The sequence below is a fragment of the Saccopteryx leptura genome, chromosome 6 (genome assembly GCF_036850995.1).
Source record: "Saccopteryx leptura isolate mSacLep1 chromosome 6, mSacLep1_pri_phased_curated, whole genome shotgun sequence".
In the NCBI taxonomy this organism is placed as follows: Eukaryota; Metazoa; Chordata; class Mammalia; order Chiroptera; family Emballonuridae; genus Saccopteryx; species Saccopteryx leptura.
Genome location: NC_089508.1, coordinates 67,766,415 through 67,776,221, shown reverse-complemented (window position 1 = coordinate 67,776,221; position 9,807 = coordinate 67,766,415).

Below are 9,807 nucleotides of genomic sequence, written 5' to 3'. Positions count from 1 at the left end.
CAGCGCCCGGGCCAACCTTGCTCCAATGGAGCCTTGGCTGCGGGAGGGGAAGAGAGAGACACAGAGGAAGGAGAGGGGGAGGGGTGGAGAAGCAGATGGGCGCTTCTCCTGTGTGCCCTGGCCGGGAATCGAACCCAGGACTCCTGCACGCCAGACCGACGCTCTACCACTGAACCAACCGGCCAGGGCCTGTATAGTTTTTTAAAATACAGATTATCCACAACAGCCATTTCCATAGAGAGAGAAAGTAGATTAGCACTTGCCTAGGGCTAGGGTTGGGAGTTGGGGAAAGTGGGGAGTGACTGCTAGTGGGTAGTTTCTTTCTGTGAGTACTGAAAATGTTCTAAAACTGTGGTTGTACAACTCTGAGTACCCTAAAAACAACATTGAGTTGTACACTTTAAATGTGAGTTGTGAATTATATCTCAATAAATATTTTATATTAAAAATCGAATTTGAAAAGTAAGCAAGGTACAGAAGTGCATAATATGCTACTGTTTTCCTAAGATGGAGTCTAAAACTATAGTAAAAATGTCACAATGAAAGGGGAAACCATAGAATAAAAATAAATTGTTATCTATGGGGAGAAAGAGGGATGGGGTCAGAGGGTCAAAGATAAAAGCTAGAATTCTCTGAACAGACTGTATAGATTTGGTTTTGGAACCATAAACATGTTTGTCAATTAGAAAACAAATTAAAAAATAAATCCCTGCCCTGGCCAGATAGCGTGGTAGGTTGAACATTGTCCTGATATGCGAAGGTTGCTGGTTCAATTCCTAGTCAGAACACACATAGGAACAGATCAATATTTCTGTCTTTCTGTCTGTCTCTCCCTTCCTCTCTCTTTACAATCAATAAATAAAAATAAAAAATAAATCCCTAAATAAAAGCAACATGATCTTTGTATCATTATAGTTCTTTGTAACTATATAAAAAACTTTTGCTAGCAACCTTATTTTTATTTTAGTTTTTAAATTTTATTTAGAAAATTAAGTTTAGTGGAGTGATATTGATCAATAAGAGAACCTAGGTTCCAGGTAAGCATGTGAACTGTTGATTATGTTGTGTACCCATCACCCAGAGCCAAATCATTTTCTGTCACCTTATATTTGTCCCTCTTTACTCCCTTCTCCCCACCCACTCCTCACACCCCTCTCCCCCAGCAACCACTTCATTTTTATCTATGTCCACAAATTTCAGTTTCATATCCCCTCTATGTGCGAAATCATGTAGTCCTTAGCTTTTACTGATTTACTTATTTCACTCAGTATAATGTTCTCAAGATCCATCCATGTTGTCATAAATGGCACTATGTCATCATTTCTTATGGCTGAGTAGTATTCCATAGTGTATATGTGCCACATCTTCTTTATCCAGTCATCTATTGACGGGATTTTTGGTTGTTTCCATGTCCTGGCCACTGTGAACAATGCTGCAATAAACATGGGGCTGCATGTGTCTTTACGTATCAATGTTTCTGAGTTTTTGGGGTATATACCCAGTAGAGGGATTGCTGGGTCATAAGGTAGTTCTATTTTCAGTTTTTTGAGGAACCACCATACTTTCTTCCATAATGGTTGTACTACTTTACATTCCCACCAACAGTGTATGAGGGTTCCTTTTTCTCCACAGCCTCTCCAACATTTGCTATTACCTGTCTTGCTAATAATAGCTAATCTAACAGGTGTGAGGTGGTATCTCATTGCCGTTTTGATTTGCATTTCTCTAATAGCTAAAGAAGATGAGCATCTTTTCATATATCTGTTGGCCATTTGTATTTCTTCCTGCTCTCCCCAATTTTTTTTTTTTTTTTTTTTTTTTTTTTTTTTTTTTTTTTTTTTTTTTTAAAGTCTGTGGTTTTGTTTTTTATTTTTGTTTTTTTTTGTTTTTTTACAGAGACAGAGAGAGGGATAGATAGGAACGGAGAAAGATGAGAAGCATCAATCATCAGTTTTTCATTGCGACACCTTAGTTGTTCATTGATTGCTTTCTCATATATGCCTTGACCGTGGGCCTTCAGCAGACCGAGTAACCCCTTGCTCAAGCCAGTGACCTTGGGTCCAAGCTGGTGAGCTTTGCTCAAACCAGACGACCCCATGCTCAAAGTGGAGACCTTAGGATCTCGAACCTGGGTCCTCCGCATTCCAGTCCAACGCTCTATCCACTGCGCCACTGCCTGGTCAGGCTCTCCCCAATTTTTAATTGGATTGTTTGCTTCTTTGTTGCTGAGCTTTGTGAGTTCTTTTTTTTTTTTTTTTTTTTTTTTTTATAGAGACAGAGAGTGAGTCAGAGAGAGGGATAGACAGGGACAGACAGACAGGAACGGAGAGAGATGAGAAGCATCAATCATTAGTTTTTCATTGCCCGTTGCAACACGTTAGTGATTGCTTTCTCATATGTGCCTCGACCGCGGGCCTTCAGCAGACCGAGTAACCCCTTGCTCGAGCCAGCGACCTTGGGTTCAAGCTGGTGGGATTTTGCTCAGACCAGATGAGCCCGCGCTCAAGCTGGCGACCTCAGGGTCTCGAACCTGGGTCCTCTGCATCCCAGTCTGACGCTCTATCCACTGCACCACCGCCTGGTCAGGCTGTGAGTTCTTTATATATTTTGGATATTAACCCCTTATTGAAGCTGTTGTTTGCAAATACCTCCTATTTGGTTGGCTGTCTATTTGTTTTGTTGTCAGTTTCTTTTGCTGTGCAGAGGCTTTTTAGTTTGATATAGTCCCATTTATTTTTCTTTGTCTTTACTTCCCTTGCCTTTGGGGTAAAATTCATAAATTGTTCTCTATGGCCAAAGTCCATGAGCTTAGTACCTATGTTTTCTTCCATGTAATTTATTGTTTCAGATCTTATATTTAGGTCTTTGTTCCATTTTGAATCAATTTTTGTGCATGGGAACAACATGTAGTCAAGTTTCATTGTTTGCATGTGGCTTTTCAATTTTCCCAGCACCATTTATTAAAGAGGCTTTCTTTTCTCCATTGTGTGTTTTTGGCTCCTTTGTCGAAGATGATTTGTCCATATATAAGTGGTTTTACTTCTATGCTATCAATTCTGCTCCATTGGTCTATATGTGTGTTTTTCTGTCAATACCATGCTGTTTTGATTATCATGACTTTGTAGTGTAATTTGAAGTCAGGTAGTGTGATACCTCTGGCTTCATTCTTTTTCCTCAGGATTGCTTTGCTATTTGGGTTTTTTTTGTTGTTGTTTTGTTTTTCTGAAGTTGGAAACGGGGAGGCAGTCAGACAGACTCCCGCATGCGCCCAACGGGCATGCCCACCAGGGGGCGATGCTCTGCCCATCTGGGGTGTTGCTCTGTTGCGACCAGAGTCATTCTAGCGCCTGAGGCAGAGGCCATGGAGCCGTCCCCAGAGCCCGGGCCAACTTTGCTCCAATGGAGCCTCTGCTGTGGGAGGGGAAGAGAGAGACAGAGAGGAAGGAGAGGGGGAGGGGTGGAGAAGCAGATGGGCACTTCTCCTGTGTGCCCTGGCCGGGAATCGAACCCAGGACTTCTGCATGCCAGGCCGACGCTCTACCACTGAGCCAACCGGCCAGGGCCCTGACCAGGAATCGAACCCGGGACTCCTGCACGCCAGGCCGACGCTCTACCACTAAGCCAATCAGCCAGGGCTTATTTGGGGTTTATTATGGTTCCACACAAACCTGGTAATTTTTTGTTCTATTTCTTTAAAAAATGACATTGGGATTTTAATGCTGGTTGCATTAAGTTTGTGTATTGCTTTGGCTAATATGACCGTTTTAGCTATTTTGATTCTTCTAATCCATGAACATGGAATATTTTTCCATTTCATCATGTCTTTTTCAATTTCTTTCAATAATGTTTTGTAATTTTCAGTATATAGGGCCTTCACATCCTTTGTTAAGTTTATTTCTAGGTATTTTTGTTGTTGTTGCAATTGCAAAAAGAATTTTTTTTTTTAGTTCATTTTCCAAAGTTTCATCATTGACATATAGGAAAGCAATATACTTTTGTATATTGGTTTTGTATCCTGCAACTTTGCTGTATTGGTTTATTGTTTCTAATAGTTTTTTGGTGGAGTCTTTGGGGTTTTCTATATAAAGGATCATGTCATCTGAAAAAAGTGATACCGTTACTTCTTTCCCATTATGAATGCCGTTTATTTCTTTCTCTTGCCTGATCGCTCTGGCTAAAACTTCCAGAACTATATTGAATAAGAGTGGAGAGAGTGGGTAACCTTGTCTTGCTCCTGATTTTAGAGGACAAGCCTTCATTTTTCACCATTTAGTATGATATTAGCTGATAGTTTGTCATATATGCCCTTTATTATGTTGTTCTATACCCATTTTATTGAGTGTTTTAAACACAAAGGGATGTTGCATCCTATAGAAAGCCTTTTCTGCATCTAGTGATAGGATCATATAATTTTCGTTCTTAGTTTTGTTTTGTTGATGTGGTGGTGTACTACATTGATCATGGAATGAATCCCACTTGGTCATGATGTATTATTTTTTTAATGTATTTGATTTGCTCATATTTTGTTTAGGATTTTTGCATCTGTACTTATTAAAGATATTGGTCTGATATTAAAGATTATATATATATATATATTGTTTGTTTTGTTTTGTTTTGTTATCCTTGCCAGGTTTTGGTACGAGGGTTATGTTGCCCTCATAAAATGTGCTAGAGAGTATTCTTCTATTTTTTGGAAGACTATGAGAAGGATAGGTATCAAATCTTCGAAAGTTCGGTAGAATTCACTGGTGTAACCATCTGGTCCTTGACTTTAATTTTTGGGGAGGATTTTGATAATTGTTTGTACTTACTCTCTGCTTATAGGGTTATTTAGTTTTTCCACTTCTTTGTGGCTCAGTCTAGGAAGATTGTATAGTTCTAGGAATTTATCCATTTCTTCTAGGTTGTTGAATTTGGTGGCATATAATCTTTCATACTACTTTAGTATGATCCTTTGTATACCTATGATGTCTGGTAATTTCTCCTCTTTCATTTTCAATTTTGTTTATACAAGTCATTTCTCTTTTTTTCCTTAGTGAGTGTAGCCAGGAATTTGTCAATTTATTGATCTTTTCAAAGAACCAGCTCTTTGTTTTATTATTTTTTTCTACAGTTATTTTGTTCTCTATATCATTTAATTCTGTTCTAATTTTCACTATTTCCTTTCTTCTGCTAACTTTGGGTTGCCTTTGTTCTACTTTCTCTAGTTCTTTAAGATGTGATGTAGGTTGTTTATTGGGATCACTCTTGTTTCTTGATGTAAGCCTATCATGATATAAACTTCCTCCTTATTACTGTTTTTCCTGCATCCCAGAAATATTTTTTAAAATTTTTTATTAAGTGAGAGGCAGGGAGGCAGAGAGATAGACTCCCACATGGGCCCCAACCAGGATTTATCTGGCAAGCACCCTCCCGGGGATGCTCTGCCCATCTGGGGTTGGTGGTCCATAGCTTGTCAACCAAGCTATTTTAGGGCCTGAGGTGAGACCATGGTGCCATTCTCAGTTCCCAGGGTCAACTTACTCAAATCATTTAAGCCATGGCTGTAGGAGGGGAAGAGAGCGATAGAGAGAAGAGGAAGGGGTGAAGAAGCAGATGGCTGCTTTTCCTGTGTGTCTTGACTGGGATTGAACCTGGGACTTACACACACTGGGCCAACGCTCTACTGCTAAATCAACCTGCCAGTACCACATCCCAGAAATTTTGATATGTCGTGTTGTCATTCTCATTTATCTCTACATATTTTTTGATCTCTGCTTTTATTACTTCTTTGGCCCAGTCATTTTTTAGTAGTATGTTGTTTAGTTTCCACATTTTGGGGGGGTTTTTTACTTCCTTTTTGCAGTTAAATTCTAATTTCAAAGTCTTATGGTCAGAAAATATGCTTGGTATAATTTCAATCTTCCTGAGTTTGTTGATATTAGTTTTGTGGCCCAACATATGGTTTATCCTTGAGAATGTTCCATGCACACTGGAGAAAAATGTATAATTTTATGTTTTGGGATGAAATGTCCTATAAATGTCCATTATGTCCATTTGGTCCAGTGTGTTTTTTAAGACCGATATTTCTTTATTGATTTTTTGTTTGTGTTGAGATCTCCAAGTAAATTGTGTTTTTGTCTGTTTCTATTTTCAAATTAGTTAGTAGATGTCTTATATTTTGGTGCTTCCTGATTCGTTTAGTGCATATATATTAAGAAGTGTTATGACTTCTTTGTTTTTTGTTTTTTTGACAGAGAGAGGGACAGATAGGGACAGGCAGACAGGAAGTGAGAGAGATGAGAAGCATCAATTATTTGTTGCAGCTCCTTAGTCGTTCAGTGATTGCTTTCTCATATGTGCCTAAACCGAGGGGGGGGAGAAACTACAGCAGAGTGAGTGACCCCTTCCTCAAGACAGCAACCCTGGGCTCAAACCAGCAACTTTGGGCTTCAAGCCAGTGACCTTTTGGCTCAAGCCAGTGACCATGGGGTCCTGTCTATGATCCCACACTCAAGCCAGCGACCCCATGCTCAAGCTGATGAGCTCACACTCAAGCCAGAGACCGAGCTCAGGGTTTCAAACCTGGGTCCTCCGCATCCCAGTCCAATGTTCTATCCACTGCGCCACTGCCTGGTCAGACAAGAAGTGTTATGTTTCCTTGATACAATGTCCCTTTTATCATTATGAAATGTCCATCTTTGTCTCTTGTTACCTTTTTTTCTTGAAGTCAGCATTGTCAGATATGATATGGCTACACCTGCTTTTCTTTGAATATTATTTTCTTGGAGAATTGTTTTCCAACCTTTCACTTTGAGTCTACTTTTGTACTTGCAGCTTAGATGTGTCTCTTGAAGGCAGCATATGATTGGGTTTTGCTTTTTGATCCAATCTGCAACTCTGTGCCTCTTTATTGGTGAGTTTAGTCCATTTACATTTAGGGTAATTATTGACATTTGAGGATTTCCTATAGCCATTTTATGTTTTGTTTTCTGGTAGCTCTGTGACTCCTTTGGTTCTTCTGTTTTGTGTTTCTGTCAGTTGTTTTTGTTTGCTGGTATTTCATACTTCTTTCCTGTTTCTTTTTTTTTTAAGCTATGTGTCTCAGTAGTGACTTTTTTCTGGGTGGTAACCATTAGGTTATTAAGAGAAACATTTTTATATATACAAGAATCCTTTGTCTTATGAGTACTTCTGCACTCCATCCTCCTTTACTACTGCAGCTTTTTATCCTCTCCCCTTTTATGTTATTGCTATCACAAATTCTCCTTGTTTTTTATTATGATCTTGTTAGAGCTTTTACTTATAGTTTCGATTTGTTTCATTCTTTGTATCTGGTTGAATAACCCCCTTGAGTGTTTCCTGCACTGGGGGTTTTTTGGCAATAAATTCCCTCAGCTTCTGTACATCTTCAAAAATTTTTATTTCTCCTTCATATTTGAAGGTTAACTTTGATAGATATATTATTCTTGGCTAATAATTTCTCTCATTCAGTACTTTGAATGTTTGGGTCCACGCTCTTCTGGCTTGTGGAGTTTCTGCTAGGAAGTCTGATGATAACCTAATGAGCTTTCCTTTAAATGTTATGTTCTGCTTTTCCCTAGCTGCCTTGGGGCTTCTTTTCTTTTTCCTTCCTTCCTTCCTTCCTTCTTTCTTTCTTATTTATTTTTTTCACTTCTTTTACTTCTTTTCCAAGTGAGAGAAGGGAGATAGAGAGAGACAGACTCCCCCATGCTCCCCTACTGGGATCTGCCAGCAACCTCCATCCGGTGCTGCTGCTCTGCCCATCTGGGGCTATGCCTGCAACCGAGCTATTTTTAGCATTTAAGGATAGGGGAGAGCCATCCTTATTGCCTGGGGCTGATGTGTTCAAGGAGGGGGAGAGAGAGGAGAGAGAGAGAGAGAGAGAGAGAGAGAGAGAGAGAGAGAAGGGAAGGGGGAGGGGTGGAGAAGCAAATGATCGCTTCTTTTGTGTGCCCTGACTGGGAATCAAACCCAGGACATCCGCATGCCAGCCCGATTCTCTACCACTGAGCCAGTGGGCCAGGGCCAGGATTCTTTCTTTATCATTGATTTTTGACAATTTTATTATGATGTGCCTCTTGGAGAAAGTCTGAGTTGAGGTAACTCAGTGTTCTGTTTGCTTCTTGGATTCAAGTCTCTAAGTCTTTCCATAGGTTTGGGAAGTTCTCATCAATTACTTTTTCGAATAGGCTCTCCATTCGCTTCTCCCTCTCTTTTTCTTCTGATATACCCCTTATTGTTATATTGCTCTTTCTAAGGGGATCGGACAATTCTTGTAGAGCTCCCTCATTTCTTTAAATTTGTGAGTCTCTCTCCTCTCCTTTCTGTAGCATCTCTAGTTGCCTGTCTTTGAAGTCACTGGTTCTTTTCTCTATCTGGCTTGTTCTATTAGCTAAATTTGCTACTTCAGTTTTCAGTTCATGTACTGAGTTCTTCTTCTCTGTTTTTAAAGTTTCAATCTCTTTGGTGAAGTATTCTTTCTTTTCTGAGCTCATTAAGTTGCCTATTGGTGTTTTCTTGCATCTCATTGAGTATTTGAATTCTCAATCATTTAGCTCCAAGGTTTCTGTGTGACTGAGCTTGCTTTCTGGAGATTTTTTATTTTTTTTCCTGAACTATGCCTCTTTCTTGTGTAGCCTTGGTATTCAATTTCTTATTCCGTAATGGCATTTGAGAGTAGTATTGTTAAGAATTCTAAAAAAAAAAACCCACATACAACTAAAACATAAAAAATAAAAAATTTAAAAATACAATAAAAACTATAAAAAATTTTAAAATAATGGTAAGAAAAAAAGAAAAACCGTATGAAACAAAGAGCAAAACAAAAAAAATACCCACAAAAATGAGAATTAAAAAACACAAAAGTCGGCCTGACCTGTGGTGGCGCAGTGAATAAAGCGTCGACCTGGAAATGCTGAGGTCGCCGGTTTGAAACCCTGGGCTTGCCTGGTCAAGGCACATATGGGAGTTGATGCTTCCAGCTCCTCCCCCCTTCTCTTTCTCTGTCTCTCTCTCCTCTGTCTCTCTCCTCTCTAAAAATGAATAAATAAAATTAAAAAAAAAAATTAAAAAAAAAAAACAAAAAAAAAAACACAAAAGTCAAAGAAAATGAAATTCAGAAGAGAAAAAGAGAAAAAAGAAAAGAAAGAGAAAAAGATAAACAAAAAAAATAAAAAAATAAAAAAAATTGAGTTTTGAGAGGTTACTGTTTTCTTCCAGTAGATGTCACTATATTACAAGTTTTAGCTCTGTGAAATTCCTGGGCTGACCTTTGCTGAGATGTTGTTGTCACAATTATGTAGACAGGGCTACAGTTGCACTGGTGGATAGGGTATATTGTGAGGGCTTTGCAGCTTTATGGCTTTAGCAATGGTGATCTCAGGCTTCCAGGTGCTGCTCCCCATGTCTCAACAGACCACAGGACCAGACACAGGGCACCTCTGTCCTTCAGGGGAGAGAGTGGTTCTAGAGAGTTAGCTGTGGGGTCTGTCTCTGCCATTCTCTGTACCCACGAGGTGAGGGAGGTAGGATCTAGGAGGCTGGAGGCCACACTTTGTTTTTTTCTGTCTCTGTGCCCAGTATAGGTTGTGGGAAGACCACAGGAACAGTGGTTGTGATCCCATGCTCTGCCAGTGCTTGGTTTAGTATCACCCCCTCTGCCCCTCAACCTCTTCACTTCTCCCAGCAGAAAAAGGCCCAGTCACTCTGTATCCCCAACAGACGAAACCCAGACAGCCTAAGCTTCCTTACTCCCTGTAGTACCGAGAAAAAATATCCAGTCACTCCAGGCTTCTCTCTGGAGTT